Genomic DNA, 12,900 nt, shown 5'->3' on the forward strand with positions numbered 1-12,900 from the left:
CATTGTTCAAAAGAGGGGAAAGACGCACTAATACATAGGAAATACACTTGCATGTTTTGGCCACTAGGTGTCAGGCTATGTCCATAAATGTTTCCATAGGAAACCCATTGTTAGCAGCGTCACTTTAAAACCTGTCAAGCACATGCCCTGACGAATTGTCCTTGCAGAGCAATAACAGCCAAATGTCTCTTTTTAGAATAATCGGAACAAATTGTATTATTACAATGTGCTTTCAAGAATCTTATCAAAAGGTGAAGTAGGTATATTCCTAGTATTCAAAGGCAAGCTGTTTTCCTTGTATTCTGAAAGAGGAAAGCAAAAGCTATATAGAACATCCAAGTGCTATACCATATCAACAACCTATAAGACCCAAAACAGCATGTAAACATGTCTTGCAGGGTTCTGAAGGTAAAACGATCACACGCAGTACAGCGTCTCATTTAGGAACAACACACGACCATACTAAATGCATTGCTATGGACTGATGTTTACCTTTTCCAGTCAGCTAAAGCCTACGCAGAGAGGTGCATTTGCCCCTTTTTTTTTGGCTCAGCTTCTAGACTAAATCTACACAAATGTTAGTAGTGGTGGTGTGGGGTAGAAATAGGGAACAGCTTTTTCTTGCTGCTTCATCATCATCTCAGCTAGGCCCTTTTTTTAGACACAATGATAAGTGTTGGGAATAATCTTCTCCGTAAAAAGATTTGCTCTTATTTGAGGTTCATATTACTGGTAAATTGTATGGACCAAGATTGTGAAAACTGCTTTTTAAACAGCATAAAGTGACACCATCTACTCATCAATATATCTGCTGACCACAGTACATCCGTTGTACCTTGACTTTGGCTGTTATTTGTAATTCTAGTGAAATCCATTTTCTTTTCCATTTATCTTTGACCACCCCATGTTGCCATTTTGCTCCAATAGTCAGATGCACAGTTAAAGTAAAACACAAAATAATAAAATTACATTATAGGTCTATTGCAATACATTGTGATATGTTTGCTTTGTCTCTTGTTGACTGCACTGATGTGAATGCATGTCTTGCCTGCCAGGTGTCAGGCTACTCCCAATAATGTCCCTTTAGGAAACACAGCAGAGGCGCTTTCAACTGTACTAAAAAAATCGTCACACATGCCCCAAAAGTTCTACATAAAGCTCATACTGCATCGAAACTCTTTTGTATTACAATTCATATTAGAATAGTAAAGGCTCACATGAAGAAAAAAAAAAGGCAAAGCAGTATCTGACATGTTTCCCATGACCTTACTAAGTCTGGCAGGACAAAAAAAAGGACTTTTGCACTACATAATATTTTACCTAATACTTTTAAATGAAATGCATGATACACAATGCCATAAACACAACACAATATTAAATATTGAAGACCACCTTCACATCCAAATAACTCAGATCAAATTAACAGAGAAATGAAGTGAGCTGCAGTGAGATCAGCTGCTTGCAAGCTTTTGTTCCAATTGTGTTCCATTTTGTTTCATCCTTTGCTCACCGTCTACTTACATGGCATTAAATTAGGGGTACATGAAGTAAATGTGGTTTGTTGTTTCTAGGGGTGTCGCAATATACTGGTAATGACGATAACGTGATAATTATAGAAAAGAAATATGCATATCAAACATATCATGTTATAATACACATACGATAATATTGTGTACATTTTCCAGCGCCTTTTAAATCAAACTTTTGTACAGTCAGTTATGGGCTTTTTTTCTGTGGCAGGAGTAGTTAGAGGAGGAAGAAAGAAAGAGAGAGACACAAAAGGTGCTCCGATTATGAGGAGCGCAGTCAAGAGAAGGATGTTTCCGCTTACACAGCTGTTGTTAAATAACAGTCCCTTATCGTGCACACGAACAGGGGCAGAAAAACTCACAAATGTTGTGGTGCTATTCAGCCCACAGAGCGGAAATATAGAGCTGACAATAGCCACACTGGATTGTGGGTAATCGCACAGGAAACTGAATACGATGTGTCAGGAAGACAGCATAAGAGATGGATGGGGAGGAACATTTGTGAATTCAACTAACTGTAAAGTGTAAAGTTCCACTTTTCAACCCACAAGTACAGTTGAGAATAAGTTTCATTTACAAATCTAACGAAAAAAAGCCCAGACTGTCTGTCTGAGGGGAACCATAAAGGCAACAGAAGAGTTTCAGATATGAGTACCAAGGCCAAACGCCAGTGAGGATCCAAGTACTACTTGCTTATTCATACGGCTGGTGAATATCATTGAATTTAATACAACAATATCAATAATATTTTTCAGATAAACAGCATATCACAATAAGTCAGTGACTGCAAAATAAAGCATACAATCATCTAATTGTTCAGACAGCTGAAGAGAACGCATGTCAGCAGATGCATTGAGCTTGTGACAGCAACATTATGTGTGTGTGTGCGTACCCATAGCTGTCTGTGCATACATATTCGCTAGAGGTCCCGAGAGTGGCGAGAGAGATTATGTAAATTAGAGCAAGATTGAAAACCAGGTAAATTCAGACAGGCATACGAGTGCAGCCCAGACAGTTCTGTCCGATGATCATTTGATTGATGCACACCAGGTTAGGCTGCACAATAGGGAAAAATATGATTTTTTTGACAGATACCGCAGGGCTAGATTTGCTAATTAAGCAAATAACATCCCATCATTATTGTAATAGGTCAATCTTAAATCCTATAGTATCTACATTCCTGAGAAATACTAACACCGCTGTGTCCACAGATATTTTTATATTTAAAAAATCATCATCTCAAGGCTGAGCTGAGGGAGTTTCTGGTGAACCTGCATGGTTTCATCTGATAGACGGAAAGTTGCTCGAAGAACCGTGGAAGACATTACAAATGGCTATGTAGAGATGGCAAATATACTCGCTTATACTCGTTTGCACATGTAGGTCATATAGATGTATCAGTATTACATTGATAACCAATTAAAAACTTTGACCATTTAGGCATATACATAAATGGGATAAACAAACTACAGATAGAACTGAGATCAGCCAGGAGGCTCACCAATTAAAGGTCTGTGAGGCACTAGTGAAATGAGAGCATTCACATTTGCTTATCAAAGTAGGATTACAGCCACTGGATAGTACATGATACTGAAAGTAGACAAGCACTGGGAGAAGGCCTTTGCAATCAACTGCGTTCAAATGAATGGACTGGAAGTCTTAAGTCAAAGTTAAGCTGGATTTACTTTTTTTGTTTCATCACTTATCAGTAATCTTAAGGCAAGAATTTGTGTCACGCCCTGCCTATTAGAGTATCACATTTTAATGGTTTGGATTCTGTCTTGGTCCTGCCTGCAGTTTCACTTGGTCCTAATTTGATTTTACTATGTTTACACAAACATCCATTGTCCAATACTAAAAAAAAGAAAATATGTGTAGCATCCGGGGATTGGCCAGGGACCTTTGTTATGAAAGCAAAATTCAAAAATAAAAGAATCAAATTACAAAATGACTGAAATGCAATAAAAAGGGAAATGTTAATCTATAGCTGCTTTACACAGCTTTATATACAGGGTCCAATAAAGCGTATACTTATTTGACTCCGCCTATCAAACGATTAAAATTATGAAAAAGAAATCCAATAGAAACCCCTTTGGTCTAATGACTTCACAGAGAGAGAAAACAAATGGCCTGTCTGTTAAGATGGATGTGACGTTATTGCACTCATATTTCTATTTGTAATGCTCGGTAGCATGGTATTGGGGTTGTAACATTTCTGGATATTAATAGTATGCCTGATGGACAGAGTTGGGTGGGAGGGGGAGTATAGGTGAAGGTAAGGGGCATGATGATGGTGACAGAGGAGGCCATGAGTGTATTGAGTGTAGCGGTGGGCAAATCTTCCTGTTAATGTTTCGAGGACAGATGGGTGTAATATCTTGATTGTATGAGAACTTCTGACTACCAAACATTAAGAGTTGTGGAGTTACAGAGCAAGTGTGTGTGTCATTGTAATGTTTACAATGTTGCCACGGCTACATGCAGAGTATAATATCACAAAGGGGGAAGCAGCACTAGGGCAGGCACACCCAGATGAGGCTGAAAGGTTTCATATGAATAATGCCTGAGCAGGAAATTACCAACAACCCAACCTCAAGTAATTCACACACACAAAAGTGTTTGGTTAATAGGCGTATTTGGTTAATAAAATTTTTTTTAAACTTCCCTCCCATTTTTAAGATTTGACTTTGCCCTAAAGATAAAGTGAGAGGGACAATGTTTATCTAACGCACATGCTCATTTGAGCATTGTACTAAAAGAGCAGGGTATGATAATGTTGGAGTTGCTTATTTATAGAAATCCTGCCTGTGTACGCAATATTTTAGGAGCACACTGAATTTGACGTCATCCAATACTTTCACATTCAATCTTTTGCTGCATTTGTTAATGCTCCAACTACACGCCTCACTGACCTAGTGACTCAAGGTGCATACAAGTGCACCGATTGTCTTTGTGTGAGGGACAGTGTGATTGTATGTCTGTGCAAGTGGGGCATGTTTGCTGCATGACTGCTCCTCATCCTTGATTTACTGTTGTTAATGGAGACACAAAACCCAACCACCCCACACCCACTTCTACTTAAAACAAGAGGCCACTGTTGCCATGGTTCTTGTTTTGCATCCCTCTCTGTATGTCCCCTAAAACTGACAAAATAAAATATGCATATTTCACAAATGAATAACAGTAATTTACATCAGTCACAAATTGGTTGTTGTGTCAATTAAATAGCATTTTCCCTTTAGAAAAAAAAACAGCAGACGTAACTGGTTCAGACTAATTCTCTGTGGCAGTAGTTCTCTACCGTATACTGTTTTTCCATCGGTGCTATACGACATGCAATATCCATGGTTTGGTTTTGCAATTAAATGCATTTATACTGTGCCCTATAAACAGATTTACGGGGATATGGCAAATGGTCCTGTTCAATTCATTTATTGTTAATAAAATCAATAATTATTAAATAACCCATCAATAAAGAGTTATAATGCCATTCATTTTAGTGCTTTCGGGGAGGAAGCAACCATATGGAAAATGAATACTAATCTTACTTAAAATGTACAGAGTAATACAATGAAATATTTGGTTTATATAAGTACAACCTACTAAGTAGGGACAATAACTAATTCACTGCATTTCAATCACATTCTGCTAAAATTATGAGGGGGGAATATATATAGATATACTGTATAATATATGATATAATAATAAACTTAAAATATGACTTTCAGGTAATACCAATCACCTCTAGAATGAGGGTGTTGGGGCAGACAGCAAAACAAACCTAACAACAACAAAGACAAAACGTCACGCACCAACAACCGTACACGGCAGTGTTTAGGAAATAAAAGCGTGGGGGAGAGTTAACAACACAAATGAAATGCTAAACCTATAATTTGGAGGGTTTTACAAATGGGTTTCACAGAGGAGAGATATTTAAAAAGGAAGCAAATATGAATCAGCACAATTAAAGTATGCCCACAGAAGTAATGCGAGAGAGAGCGAGAGCGAGAGCGAGTTAGAGGGTGTCTAGGGTCACATGGGTCAGGAAAAAACAAAAAGGAGCACTAAAATTATACAGCCAACCCACAACTACCACATACATCCCCATCTCATTGCAATATCAACAGCACAGTTTATGTTAGTTATTTCATCATCACACACACAACAAAGTTTGAAAGAGGTTGTTTTATCCCTTCAACAGAGAGTTGATGCCGGACAAAACAAAACTGCACTGAAATCAGGTGGAGACGAACCTTATTAGGAGTCTCATTTTGATGTTAAGATGTGTTAATTAGTAGGAAGGTGGCACCGTCGTTCACTGCCAATGTTGTCACTTAGCATGATGCCACAACGTCTTTAAACCATCTACACCTTTGTTAACCGTTTTGTTTTAAGACCACACGCTTCAAAGACCTCATTATACTTTGCATTTTGTAACAGACCTTCCCGTCATACTGCTGCTCATAACATGTTACTCCTTGCCGAGATAAGTATGAGCAGTACTGAAATGCTATACTTTATCAGTATCGGTATAGCGGGCAACACTATGGTGATGAGGTGTTAGACCTTCAAAGTAATTTAAATAACAGCTAATGCCTTGAGTTTTAGCGGTGATGAGGCTGCCACACAACACATTGCAGCCCTTCCACCTGCATACATCGTCTGCTCACAAGCAGAGTGGAGCATCCATCAATGCACTTCGCATAAACACGTTTCCATACTGTATACAAATATCCACATTACCATAGGAACTGCCAAGTGTCTCCCACACACACAAATACTCACTACCTCCCTCGTACCCAAACATACTCAGGCCACTGTAACAGCACACAGAGACTTGGCTGATGTGCTTGCATCACTGCTCCTACGGATGGCAACAACAACCTTCTGAATCAACAGAGACAGGTTTTGTTCCTTTTGTTGCTTAGAGGCCCAACAACGACTAGCTCATTACATACTTATAACTTAAGAAAAGAAAAATGCAAGTCATTAGTGCACTCTCCCTTCTTAGCTAAACAGGTTATCTGTCTCACTTATTGTGTCTATTTTGTGTGTACTGCCACAATATGAACTCAGGCAGAGGCAGAACCCCATAAATCGCAGGCTTGTGAGCATGGCTGAATAAGATGTGAGAATACTGTGAATTAATATTATTATATACACAAGGCAGTACCCAAACGCACATACACCTTAGGTAACAAAAAGGGAGGCAATAACTATATGTACCTAAATTACATTAGCTCATATGGCAATATTACTTTTCCATTTGTAACACTAATCTGTTGCTTCATTTGTACGGTGTTTTTTTCTTGGATTTGTCTAGGTAAATGTCTAAACAGGACACAGAGACTCAAAACGGATCTCAATAACCAAATGTTGTTCTGAGTCATTGGAAATGCATTTCATTGTTACATTTCTGTATTTCCAGCAAAGATACTCACAAATTAGTGTTAGTTAGTTTAGTTTTCTACTCTTGTTTTAATATCATTTTGACATTTACCATTGGATGTTGTCAGTAGATTTTAAAGATTTGCATGAGAAACAGCTGAGTTCTGTTGAGAGATAACATCAAATATTGCTAAGCTTTACTTGGGATTTATCCACATGTAACATTATTGCTAATGCCTGTGGTCGGAGACAGTTCCATCTACTCGTTACAGGAATATGGGCACTAAAGCCTCTGCTATACATCAGCTCACAAAGGGATTTTAATGTGAAGTAATGACAGATCTCAGGTTAAATTTAGTTTCCTACACTCCTTGCCAAGACACTGCTGATTGTGCACGTGTTTTCAGCAGTTCAATTTCTTCCACAGCCTTGAATGTCCTAACGTCTTCCTCCATACAGAAATAAACTGCTGTCCTCCAGACACGCAGTTTATTTATTTCTTGCTGTTTACAGTCATGGTGTTGAGATACTCAGAGCAGTCTGAGATTAGTTGTAATCTGTCAGGGGAGAGTCGCAGAGGAGGGTTGACACTGTAATCCTAACAAAGCCCCAATATACAATATAGGTAACACAGTCAAGAGCATTCATATATGTGAGGATCAGTCTAGAGGTCTATCCACATCTCTGTTTACTAGTGGCAGAGATTACTAGTGCATATGAACTGGGAAACTCCCTTCAAAACACTGCCTGTCCCTGACTAGCTCACTGACAGAGAAAGACAAAATGAGTTTACTTTAGGAGTAAAATATCACCATTTAAATTGTGGTAGAGGAGACAACTCAGTGTAACTGAATGTCTTACCACCATCCATCACATTGTGATACATCAGTTGTCCTAACCACTTTAATATTATTAGTAGTATCATTATTATTAGTATTGTTATTAGTACTAAACAAAACTAAAAGACCTTTAGCCAAGCAGTTACATCCTCATATCCTAATCCTAGCGATACTAAACTAGTATCTCTTACTCCGACATGTTCTTACTAGAAATGGCAACATTGTGACCTAACTCATGGGAAAGGACACAATACCATGTGACATCGCGGAAACAAATTGTACCGACACCATAGGAGATCTGCACATGCAATAATGTGTGCCATTTTGTTAAAACCAGCCAACAGCTGAGTCTAAAATACTTGTTTTAGCACAATTGTACAGACATTTTTAAAAACAAGAATATTGTGATGTAATAAATGTATTACAAAGGTATCTGAAATTGGAGAGTGAAAAGGGACGTATCTTTATTGGTGTGAGAATATAGGAACGATTTTTTGATGCCGTGCAAATCTCTCTTGTAAGAGACAATTCAATTGAATCAAAACTTTCAGGGCTTCTCATCCAGATAACTTGCTAGTCATCTCTGTTTAAAGACAGAGGGCAGTATCGCACAGTCAAAGTTATAGACCCTCCCTATCCTTAATCACGAATAAATAATATAGACTTCAATATAGACTCTTCAATCAAATCCCCTTGTTATAGGCAATGAGCATTCAGCTCTCATACAAAAATAACGGTTTCTGAAACATCTGGTAAAACTATAAAGTGATAATGCGCGTTTATGGTGACACTAGATTCTGTGGCAACGGATGTAGCGTGTTTCTACCATCCTGCTTGATTACATGACTTTAGCTTGTTTGTAGAGTATCGCAAAGGTTCTGAAGTGTGCAACAAGCGCAATCTATTTTGTGCTTCACTTTGCCCTTTCCGAGTTGGGTGGAAGCAAACTGCTTCCATGCGCTAGCTTTTAAGCCAGGGGGTGCCGGTCAGATTGTATTCATATTTGTCTGCTCAAACTCAGCCACCCTCATCAAAACTCAGCTAGTATTTAGCCTAGTGCGTATTACGGTTGTTGCGTTCAGGGGCAGCCTTAAGTAACGGACTGCCCGGTGTCCCAGAATTGTTACAGGTAATCATAACGTTGAGAATTGAGTTTTATATTTCCAATTATTTAGTTCTTTTGCATAGAGTTATAATCATTCAAGAGAGAACCACAATGTATCTTAGAATCTTTTCCCCCAAACCCTAATGATGATGTCATACCTGTTAAGTAAAAACTAAAAAGTCCAACAATATGCTGCTTCAGCAGTTGTGTCTTTAATAAGCACCAGAGTAGAAAGCTAATCAGAGATGCTGCAGTTCGAAAGCACAAAGCAAATTATGTTGCAGGCTTCACCATTATAGAATTATTAAATTACATAAAGGGGAATAAAAATAGTGTGTCCAGTCAATTGCGTACAAATCTGTTTATAAAGGAGCGTTTAGACTAGATGATTAGCCTGTAGCTTTCTGGCATTTTTGCCTTTTATTGAACACTTGGCAGTGAAGTGGTATACAGGAAGAGACAAATGGTATGACAACCATAGCTGGCATCGAACTGTCGACATTCCTGTTATGCAGTATGCACTGTAGCCATTCAACTACTAATGCGCCCTGAAACCTGTTTCAATAAAAGAATTTATAAATATTCCCTTGTTCATGTTAATCTAAGTCAAGGATTTTCAGATTTCTTTTGTCATATTACTTCAAAGAATCTGTGGAAGTGGAAGTTCCTCTCAGGGAAGAGGTCACGACACTACAACCTCTTCTATCTGAGATGTATGCCACTACCTAGAAGTGAGCCAATTTTAATATGTAGTAGGGTTGCACAATTAATCGAATTTTAATCACAATCACGATTTGGGCTGCCACAATTAAATGAGCATGATCGTCAGCAATATTGACGTTTAAAATGCTGCTCTGCTACATATCAAATCAAGCGCTTCCTCAACTAACGGAGAACGAGATGGGAGGTGTCATGCACGCGCACCCTGCAGTGGCAGCCTCAAAAGGTTCTGTCTGCAGTCGACTCCGGTATTAGTAGAAGAGGAGCAAGACAACAGAAAAGAGAGCAGACGGTACCGGGTGTCGTGTGAAAGGTCAATCAAATGTCAGGAGCAGAAGGTGAGGAGCTAGTCCCTCGAAAAGGATCATCATCTGTTGTCTGGAAGGTTTTTGGATTTAGGGCAAGTGATGTGAACCAAGAACAAATCATGTGCATAGAGTGCGTTAGAGTTGTGTCTGCACCGCATAGCAACACAACTAACTTGTTCAACCACCTGAAACATCACCACAAACCTCAGTACGACGAATGCATGAAGGCTAAAGCTAACGTTACCTCACTGAATCTCTGTCCATGTCCAACAACAACCCAGAAAACCATAACAGCGACCCTGCGTATCATCCACAAGCCCTTTATTTTGGGTAAACATTTTATTTATATTTTGCTTCAGGTGAATAAGAACCGTATAAGTTTGATGCAATGATGTGTACATTAGCTGGAATATAGCACAACATGAAAGTGAAAGCAGTGCTCTGTTAATTTAATTTTGGGTAAAAATTGTTGATACTATTTTATTTATATTTTCCTTGCACTGTGTTAAGGACCAGTCTGATGCAACGATTTGTATATTAGCCAGAATGTAGCACAACAATGGAAGTGGAAGCAGAGTTCTTGTTCATTTAAACGTGAAAGCGCAATAAAAAGATGTACCTAAAATTAATGAATAATCGTGATAAATAATCGTGATCTCCATATTGGTCAAAATAATCACGATTATGATTTTGGCCACAATCGTGCAGCCCTAATATGCAGTGCTCAAAGGGTTAAAAAAAAAAATGTTTTAAAAAACAGCAGAAACAATGTCCTGATACACTAACGATAACATAGTTACTCTGGGTTATCCATCTCCAGTCTGGAATGTTTCACCACGGCCCATTAGGCTCCTATGATAAAAAAATCTGCTCTATGTTTTAACGTCATCCAGGCCTCTCAGGCATCCAGACGTTTGAGGGCGGGTTGTGTGAAAACATATTTAGTAGACCACTGGTACCATCTTGCACAATGGATGGAAAGGAGGGAAGGAAAGAGATACGGGTAAGCAATAATGGGTCCGAATAAGGAAGTATACTGTTCGTTATTTTTGCACAACTTCCTGTTACAACCCACAGAATTTTAGAAATAATAAAAGGGTGGGAGTGCTGACATATCTGCCTGTGTGTGCACGCATGTACACAAATGCAACTAGAAAAAGTAAGATAGATAACTTAGATTGAACAGCTGACAAAACGAGCGTGCAAACAATGGGTGAACACCCAGGAGGTCAGAGTAGTTTGAGCACAAAATTAATGTGTTGTTCTGCATCTTCATCTCTTTCCACTGAAGAACAGACACCCCCTGCTGAAAAAGGGAGGTACATTTATCTAACTCTGCAATAAGGTGAAAAGAGGAGGCAGTTTATTTTAAGTAAAAGATACAAAAGTAAACAAAACAAAAAAGACTGCACTGTCTGGACTAGCCTGTTTATGTATCTTAACTGAAATGACTTTATACCTTGAGTAGGCCTGAGACAAACATCTGAGCAAGTAAAACTGACTGTGGGAAATATGCAATAGCTCCAGGCTACATATACACGCACGCATTATTAGTTGAAAGTTATTTTCTGAGTAGGCCTAAGAGGAAATAAGCATGACAAAGAATGGCATAACTGCATGGCTGCTCCTTTAGACAGTCAGTTATAGTCTGAATGGGCAATATGGATTAAGTCTTCTATCCCAAAATATGTAATTGTACTAGGCCTGCAACTGATGATTATTTTTTACTTTCATCTCAGTCCTAAACTTTACATTGTGATAAAGATATACAGAATATTTTAATATTTCTCAAAAAAAAAATTCAAAGGAACGTGGGAATGCCTCTTTTTAGCAGAACAAATAACCCCATAGTGTTTGTATGTTTAGATAAAGAGGTTCTTTTTCTCAATAAAGCTCTTTTTCACAGATCAATTGTGTTAGATCAATGTAAGAAAGGAGGGACAAAATTCACAATACAAAATAATTAAAACATTCAACAACGTTAATGTGACCTTTCAGCAGTCCGAGTCAGTCCATCAACGTGGGTATTTTGTCAGTCTTGTTACTAGGGAATTCCCTGCTTGTGTTTGTAGTGGTGGACGGATTACTCACTTGAAGTATGGAGACTTTGTAGCTTAAAGCAACATGCTAGGACCACCATCATTAAATGGATGTAGTGACTACCCATCTGTGAGATGTCTTACAACTACACAGTCATCAGGCACTTGAAGTATTGTAATCAGAAGACAAAGGCTCAAGTCAATTGTGAAGAGGAGGAAGAAACAGGTAACGGTGAGACTCCACATAAGTATAGTATTTTGGTGGTGTAATGACTTGCATTACACAACTCAGCCCTTAGAACAACTATGAACGGGCTTCAGATCAAAACAATCAATGCTTTTTCTTTTTAATCTGTAAAAGTACAGTAAGGACTGAATTAACAGAGAGCACTATGTTCAACAGTATGCTCATCCATATCAGATTATTCCAAAGAGTGTCTTTATTCCATTGTATCACTGATCTCTGGACAGGATAATAGTCTAGTTTGAGAGTGAATGACAACAGCCTTGAGCTAGGCATTTAAGAATTGATACAAGAAATCAATTCCAAAGTATCAAAGAATATGGTCTGTTAAGCCACCATACGTCTCATTAAGTTAGCAATGTATAGAACCACAAGGAATAACAATGGAAGACCTGCTCCTTGTGTATTCATGTTGCACTTCTATCCACATCATTAATTAGTATGTAACACACCAGGAATTCTATCATTGACAACCAATAAACAACATGAGCAACATGCTTGAACGTTTCAACCATAGAGAGTTAATCTTAAACCTGTAACTTATTTTTATCGTTGACTGCACATTTTCTACCTTCCTTAGTCTCCTTATCTGCATTTCTCATCTCATCTGTTTTCTAGCTTCTTTCCTACTCACTTTAGCGTTCTGTCACTCACTCTTCTCCTCTCTCCGACTCCTCCAGTCCCTGCTCTCTGAAGGCTCACTTGCTTGCTCTTGCTGAGCCTGACTC

General features: G+C 38.4%; 1 protein-coding gene across 3 annotated transcripts in view; it reads right to left on the minus strand.

Annotated features, from left to right (window-relative positions):
* Positions 1–12,900, minus strand: part of LOC117737639 (protein diaphanous homolog 1-like) — an 82,865-nt gene that overhangs the window by 65,444 nt on the left and 4,521 nt on the right. The gene's annotated exons all lie outside the window — the stretch shown is intronic.

Source organism: Cyclopterus lumpus, chromosome 10, assembly GCF_009769545.1.
Source record: "Cyclopterus lumpus isolate fCycLum1 chromosome 10, fCycLum1.pri, whole genome shotgun sequence".
NCBI classification, from domain to species: Eukaryota; Metazoa; Chordata; class Actinopteri; order Perciformes; family Cyclopteridae; genus Cyclopterus; species Cyclopterus lumpus.